This window comes from Colobus angolensis, unplaced genomic scaffold, assembly GCF_000951035.1.
Source record: "Colobus angolensis palliatus isolate OR3802 unplaced genomic scaffold, Cang.pa_1.0 Scaffold20, whole genome shotgun sequence".
In the NCBI taxonomy this organism is placed as follows: Eukaryota; Metazoa; Chordata; class Mammalia; order Primates; family Cercopithecidae; genus Colobus; species Colobus angolensis.
In genome coordinates this window covers 12,313,675-12,321,344 of record NW_012115155.1, presented here as the reverse complement: position 1 = coordinate 12,321,344, position 7,670 = coordinate 12,313,675, and positions in this window count along the sequence as shown.

The following is a 7,670-nucleotide window of genomic DNA, read 5'->3' as shown; positions in this document are numbered from 1 at the left end:
AACAAAACAAGACACTGTCTCTACAAAAACAAACAAACAAACAAACAAACAAAAAAACTAGCCAGGCATGGTGGTGCATGCCTGTGATGATCCCAGCTACTTGGGAGGCTGAGGTGGGAGGATAAGTTTAGCCAGGAGTTAGAGGCTGCAGTGAGCTATAATTGTAGCTGTACACTCCACTGTAGGTGACAGAGTGAGACCCCCATCTCTGAGGGGGTGGAAGAAGAACGGATATTGGAATTTATCAAATGCCACTTCTGCATTTATGAAGATATTCATATGATCTTTCTCCTTTAATCTGTTCTTACATATATTGTTTTTAAAGTTTGTTATAAATGAAAGTCATCCAAATGAGACTTATTTATATACAGATGAGACTGTAGCAAGCCATTCACTTCCATTGGGTCTTTTTTTTTGCACTTCGTTTTAGGCAGTTGAATTTGAATGACGATATAAGCAGGTGTTTATCATGAGTGTGGACCAGGCTCCTTCCTGAGCACTTTGTATGTATTATCCTATAAATCGTCTCAACACTCAGTGAGATAGCTACTGCCGTTCCTGTTTTTCAGATGAGAAAACTGATTTGGAGAGATACTGAGTGATTTGCCCAGGTCACAGCTGGTGGGTAGCCACGCTAGGATTTAAATCTGGTCTATCTTCAAAACATTTGATCTGAAGCCATACCAGTGCTTTTTACTCCATCCACCCATCAGAATCACATGAGAAACAGTCCTATAATACTGTGCCCCAGAGAGTAGCCAGACTGGTTCTCAGGAAATAGTGTACCATCCAAAATACATGTATTAGAAAATAAGAAACAAGAAAAATAAATAATCCAAGATAAGAAGCCAGAGAAAAGCAGCAAAATAAACCCAATGAAAGTAGTGGAAGATATAATTTGATATATAATTTGATTGCAGAGTGCCTTCCCTGATGCTGCAGCCAGAAGTGAGCCTTCCCTCCACCTGGCCCCCGGGACGCTGTGCTGTGTAGTGTGCAGAGTCTGATGGCACTGCTAGATTGCTTTTTCAGCTCACGGCCACAGCTTAAATGGCTTTACCTTTCCCCTCAGCACCTGTCCCACTACTTTGCACACAGGTGCTCTAACTGTGTTTATTGAACAAAGGAGGGAAACTGATTTCACTTTCACTTGTTCATTATCATTCCAATTTTTATGTGAAAATGGCAAAACCCATCTGGGGTACACTCATCTCAAAAGAAAAGCCCAAGACTGCCTTTGACTGGTACCACCTTTTTTATGGGTTCCTTGGTGAGAAACCTTTATCTTTTTCACACTTTTCTTGATCACTTCTCCAAAAGTGTCCCTTTCCAGCTCTGATTTATTCAAAACACACAAACCTTCCTGTTTAGCGATTCAAGCCCATGGATTATCCGGCTAGTTACTACCTCTTCTGTTCACTTGGTTATACTTTATTATTGCTCACAGGTTGGGGAGGCAGAATGACTCTGTCACCACTAGGAGCCATTAGGGCTTCTTCCCTGGAGGACTGCCTGCTTGCTCTCTGGGGACTAGTCCTCATTTCCCTTCTGTGGTACAGTGGGGCAAGTTATTCATATTAGGCAAACATTTATGAGAAACAACCCCCCCCAAAATAGAGCCCCCAAGTAAAGCACAAGCCTGAAAGATTATGAACTATGAATTGTCTCTAGTGGATATAAATTTCTGCAAACATATCTCAGTCTCTCCCTCTTTTCTCTGGTGATTAAGAAGTTGGTTTTTGGTAAGGAAATGGATTTTTGACCACAGAGTTAGGCATCATGGAAATTCAAACCCAATTTCTTAATAACTGGTCTTCTCCAAAGAGAAATAATGACAGTAATAGTGGTGCTGGGAACAATATGGAATATTATTGAATGAAATGTATTAAGTTGAATAAAACGCTGCAAATTATCTCTAGTTGAATGCTTTTCTTGTATTTGTCAGTTTTCACATATTCATGCACATTCAATTCTTTTTCTCAAATAGACTTTACTAGGGAACTGTTTATACACTTCAGATCTCAGTTTGTTTTTCACTGATGAAGAAATGCAAAGCATTGTGGCTGTCGGGTACATGTGTATTACATTTGTAGATCTGTCCATGCCCTACTTACCTCCTCCACGTACAGTGAATCACTAGGGTAGACATGAGCGTCTCCTTTTCATTGTAGGATTGTCTCCTTCTTGTTTCTGTTTTTATTCAGCATTGGATAAAGTCTATGCACTAAGTAAGGAGTGTTCTGGCATTTTTTTAATGCACAAAGTCCAGTGTGCATCACTTAACAATGGGGATGCATTCTGCGAAATGCATTATTAGGTGAATGCATCATTGTGCAGATATCATAGGGTGTACTCACAAACCTAGATGGCGGGGCTGACTACACACTTAGGCTATATGGTACAGTCTGTTGCCCCTAGGCTACAAACCTGTACAGCATATAGAGTAGTACTGAATACTGAAGGTAACCATAACACAATGGTAAGTATTTATGTACCTAGTTTTTCTTTAGGATGGGATTTAAAAAAAAAAAACAGAAAAGCAGGACGGGCATGGTGGGTCACACCCGTAATCCCAGCACTTTAGGAGGCCGAGGTGGGTGGATCACCTGAGCTCAGGAGCTTGAGACCAGCCTGGCCAACATGATGAAGCCCTGTTTCTACTAAAAATACAAAAATTAGCCGGGCATGGTGGCGGGTGCCTGTAATCCCAGCTACTTGGGAGACTGAGGCAGGAGAATGGCTTCAACCCGGGAGGCAGAACTTGCAGTGAGCAGAGATCATGCCACTTCACTCCAGCCTGGGCAACAGAGCAAGACTCTGTCTCAAAAAAAACAAAACAAACAAACAAAAATAGCCAAACGTGGAACCATTTTTACTGTACCTATGGAACCAGTGTCATATGTGCTGTCTGTCATTGATCAAAATGCCAATCTGCAGGCATGCCTGTATAAAATCCTATCATCTTATTTGGGATATTATCATGGCTTAGATGCAAAGGGGGATCTAATGAGCAAATGGTGCAGATCATTCCTTTCACAGACCTATAAACACCTCAGCAAGGTGAAGTAACTTGCCCATTATCACACAGAGAGGCATGATTCTGGGCCTCGTGTTGCCCACCTCCCCCATCACCCAGGAATTTAGTAGTAAGTCTGTGAAGTAACAAATTTAAAGATGGGGACATCTTGGTTTTGTGTGGTAGTCATGGTGGTGATATGGGAGAAGCAGCTTTATGTTGATTTTGGATAAGAAAAGGCCAGAGGCATCTTGCTGGAAGCAAACATGGAAAGAAACCAGGCTACACTGTTTTCTTACCCACCCTCAGGTTTCCAAAGCACATAGAGTTGGGAGAAATAAAAAAGAAAGAACAACAACAACAACAAAAAACAAAACAAACCCCTCCAAAACAAACTAATGACCTCAGAACTTAATAGCAGGCCCAATTTATATACTGACCGTGTTTCCTACATTCAACATGTTTATGACTCCATGCAGTCTAAGCATGGTTTACAAGCCACAGTGTTAACATAAGCCTGGGTTAGGTTTCAGAGGTTATATTCCAGATGTGTAAAGAGGCTTTTTAGCAAAACAACTTGCCATCTCAGAGAGCCCTTATATCTTTACACCGAGGGTCTGAGAACATGAAAGAGAAGTCAGGGAACCTGCAATTAAGGTCAGAGAGTACACTGCAATCACATTTTTATCTTGCTAGGGCCCTTTCTGGAGTCTCATTAATTAAAGCTCTTAGTTTAGCAACCTGGGTTGTGAATATTCTTCCTTCCCTTTCTTGTCAGCACAGTGAAAAAAATGTTAGTAAGGTAGCTGTGTAATACACTTTAAGACCATGGACACATTCTCTCTGCCAGGCTCCTTGTCCACAACAAATTGTGAATTATATTTCCATTTTCATCCACACTGGACAATAAGAGTCTTTAATGTTCTCCTCTTCTTGAAGAGGAGATTTGTGCTCTAATTCCACAGTAAACATTTAAAAATCCTACTCAAAATACTGTATTTCCAATTTCTGCAAAGCATTTTAAGATGGCCTCTAAGCTTTTACAAAGGATTAAGTACACCAATTACCTCATTTCTATTTGTAGTAAGTCATAATGCTGGATTAAGAGAAATACTTTTAGTATACAACGAATACTGTTCAGTTACACCAGTGTTGGAGGAAATGGAAAAGTAATATTTAAAAGTAAGACAGAAAAATGCTGTTCAGAGAAATATTCATGAATGAACTTTTACTTACTTTTTCCTTGTATTAATACATTGCACAGGATGAAATTGATGAAATCTTAACATTGTTATAAATGAGAGGAATGGCATCTGTCATAGAAGGTAGGGAAGAGCTACCTAAATCTCAAGCACATAGGGGCCACCTCCACGACTGTAATCATGTCTACAATACATCTGAATTTATTATTTATGATTTAAAAGCAATTCACTTTTTTTCTTGTTTTTTAGACTGAGTCTCACCTGTTGCCCAGGCTGGAGTGCAGTGGTACGATCTTGGCTCGCTGCAATCTCCACCTCCCAGGTTCAAGCGATTCTCCTGCCTCAGCCTCTCAAATAGCTGGGATTACAGGCGCCCACCACCATGCCTGGCTAATTTTTGTATTTTTAGTAGAGACGGGGTTTCACCATGTTGGCCAGGCTGGTCTCAAACTCCTGACCGCAAATGAGCCGCTGCCTCAGCCTCGCAAAGTGCGGGAATTACAGGCATGAGCTACCGCACCTGGCCAGCAATTCACTTTAAAAAAACATTTCCTAAACAAGAATAATTATGAAATTCCAGACTTGGTTTGTTCATTATATTTTTTTCTAATGCATATGAAAAGAAAGGACAATTATTACCTAAAATCACCATGCATACAAGTGATACATTTGAAACACTTAAAAATCAGAAAGTATTACCCTACTAGTTGAGACTGAAGCATGGGATTTAACCTGGAGCTCTAGCCACAGCATTTTAGACGAGTTTGTCACCTTTCTGGACCTTGATTTCATCATTAAAGAATTGATTTCATCATTAAAGAAATACCACCCCAAACCTGTTAGAACTAATACACAAATTCAGTAAAGTTGAAAGATACAAAGTCAAAATGCAAAAATCAGTAGCATTTTCATATACTAACAACAAAATATCAAAAAAAAAAAAACCCCAAACAAACAAAAAAAGCAAGCAAGCAAGCAATCCCATTTATAGTAGTTAAAAAGAAGTTAAATACCTATGAGTACATTTATCCAAGGAAGTGAAAGATCTCTACATTGAAAACTCTAAAACTTTGATGAAAGGAACTGAGGACACAGATAAATGGAAAGACATGCCATGTTGATGTATTGAAAGATTTAACATTGTTTAAATATCCATACTACCCAAAGCGATCTACAGATTCAATGCCATCCCCATCATAATTCCAATGATAGAGCAAGGCGCAGTGGCTCACGCCTGTAATCCCACACTTTGGGAGGCTGAGGTTGGTGGATCACCTGAGGTCAGGAGTTTGGGACCAGCCTGACCAACATGGAGAAACCCTGTCTCTACTAAAAGTACAAAATTAGCCAAGCGCAGTGGCCCCTGCCTGTAATCCCAACTACTCAGGAGGCTAAGACAGGAGAATCACCTGAACCCAGGAGGCAGAGGTTGCAGTGAGCCGAGATGGTGCCATTGCACTCCAGCCTGGGCAACAAGGGTGAAACTCCATCTCAAAATAATAATAATAATAATAATAATAATAACAATTCTGACGATATTTTTTCTCAGAAATTAAAAAAAGATCCTAAAATTTGTATGGCACTTTGGGAGGCTGAGGAAGGCAGATCACTTGAGGTCAGGAGTTTGAGACCAACTTGGCCAACATAGTGAAAGGCTGTCTCTACTAAAAACACAAAAATTAGCCCAGCATGGTGGTGCCCGCTTGTAATCCCAGCTCCTTGGGAGGCTGAGGCAGGAGAATCGCTTGAACCCTGGTGGTGGAGGGAGAGAAAGAAAAGAAAAAGAAGAGAAAATAAGACAATAGAGGAGGGAAGGAGGGATGGTGGAGGGAGGGAAGGAAAGAAGGAGAAAGAAAAAAAGAAGAAAGAAAAAGAGAAAGAGGAAGGAAGGAAGGAAGGAAGACAAAGCAAAGAAAGAAAGAAACTTTGTAAACTATAACAGGTAAAGCACGAGTACAGTTTTCTTGGAAGGTTTGTGATGGTCCACATTGCAGCCTGTGCTCCTCAAACTTGACCACATGGATGGATAGACCACTTTGAGTAGCAAAGTAGAGAAAATTTAGAACTAGAAATCACATGCTTCAGCCTTGATTTCTGAGGCTTAGGGTTGGTTTCTATATGTACCAACACGGTCAATAAGAAAAACTGCTAGGCAACTGTTCCTGGGGGCTTAGTAGTTAATGTAAGTAGTATTTGGAGTCATAACACAATCTGGCAAAGAGCATTGTTCCAGGGATGAAAATGCTGATGGAATTAGCCAACTGACCCATCTGCATACTCCTCCCTCCTGGAGAAGAAAAATTAGGGATTAGGTCTTTTGAAAGTAAAAAGAACTCAATACTTTTCAAATATTTATTTTGTTCTGGAAACTGATATAAAATATCCCAAATACACAACTGCTTTTTGAGGTGACCATTATCCCCATTTTATAGCTGAAGATACTATAAAATATTACAAAGATGAAGATACTGGCCAGGTACAGTGGCTCACACCTGTAATCCCAGCACTTCAGGAAGCTGAGGCAGGAGGATCGCTTGAGCCCAGGAGTTCAAGAACAGCCTGGGGCAACATGGCCAGACCCAGTCTCTACAAAAAATTAGCCAGGCATGGTGGTACATGCCTGTGACCCTCCCTGCTAAGATCTTCAAAATCAACCCTAAACAAATAGTGGAAGGACAAGAGAGAGACACGTGGATTCCTAACACGAAGCGGGGAAATTAGGGAATTTCTCATTACCCTCTCCGAGGCTGAAGACTACTGAAATTAGTGTGGGGATGGGGAGGGCTGATGGCTGTACCCAGGCAGCATGAAGAACAGGTTGGGCAGCCTTTACATTCTGCTCTTGTTCCCTCAAGTTGCCTTGAGAGAGACAGTCATCAGCCTGATCTTCAGCATGACAGTTAACAGTGCCCAGAGCACTGTCCACCTATATCAGCAACACAAACTCTGCGGAGGACATCGGATTCACAGAAAGAGATTCAGACAGCCCTCAGGTAGTTCCCCCGCAGAAACAGACCCGGACGGCCCTCAGGTAGTTCCCTGGCAGAAATAGACACTGAGGGCCCTCAGGTAGCTCCTCCGCAGAAACAAGACACTGAGGGCCCTCAGGTAGTTCCCCCGCAGAAACAGACACTGAGGGCCCTCAGGTAGCTCCCCCACAGAAATAGACCGGGAGGGCCCTCAGGTAGTTCCCCGGCAGAAACAGACCCGGACGGCCCTCAGGTAGTTCCCCCAAGAAACAGACCCGGACGGCCCTCAGGTAGTTCCCCCAAGAAATAGACCCGGACGGCCCTCAGGTAGCTCCCCCGCAGAAACAGACCGGGAGGGCCCTCAGGTAGTTCCCCGGCAGAAACAGAACCGGACGGCCCTCAGGTAGTTCCCCGGCAGAAACAGACCCGGACGGCCCTCAGGTAGTTCCCCGGCAGAAACAGACCCGGACGGCCCTCAGGTAG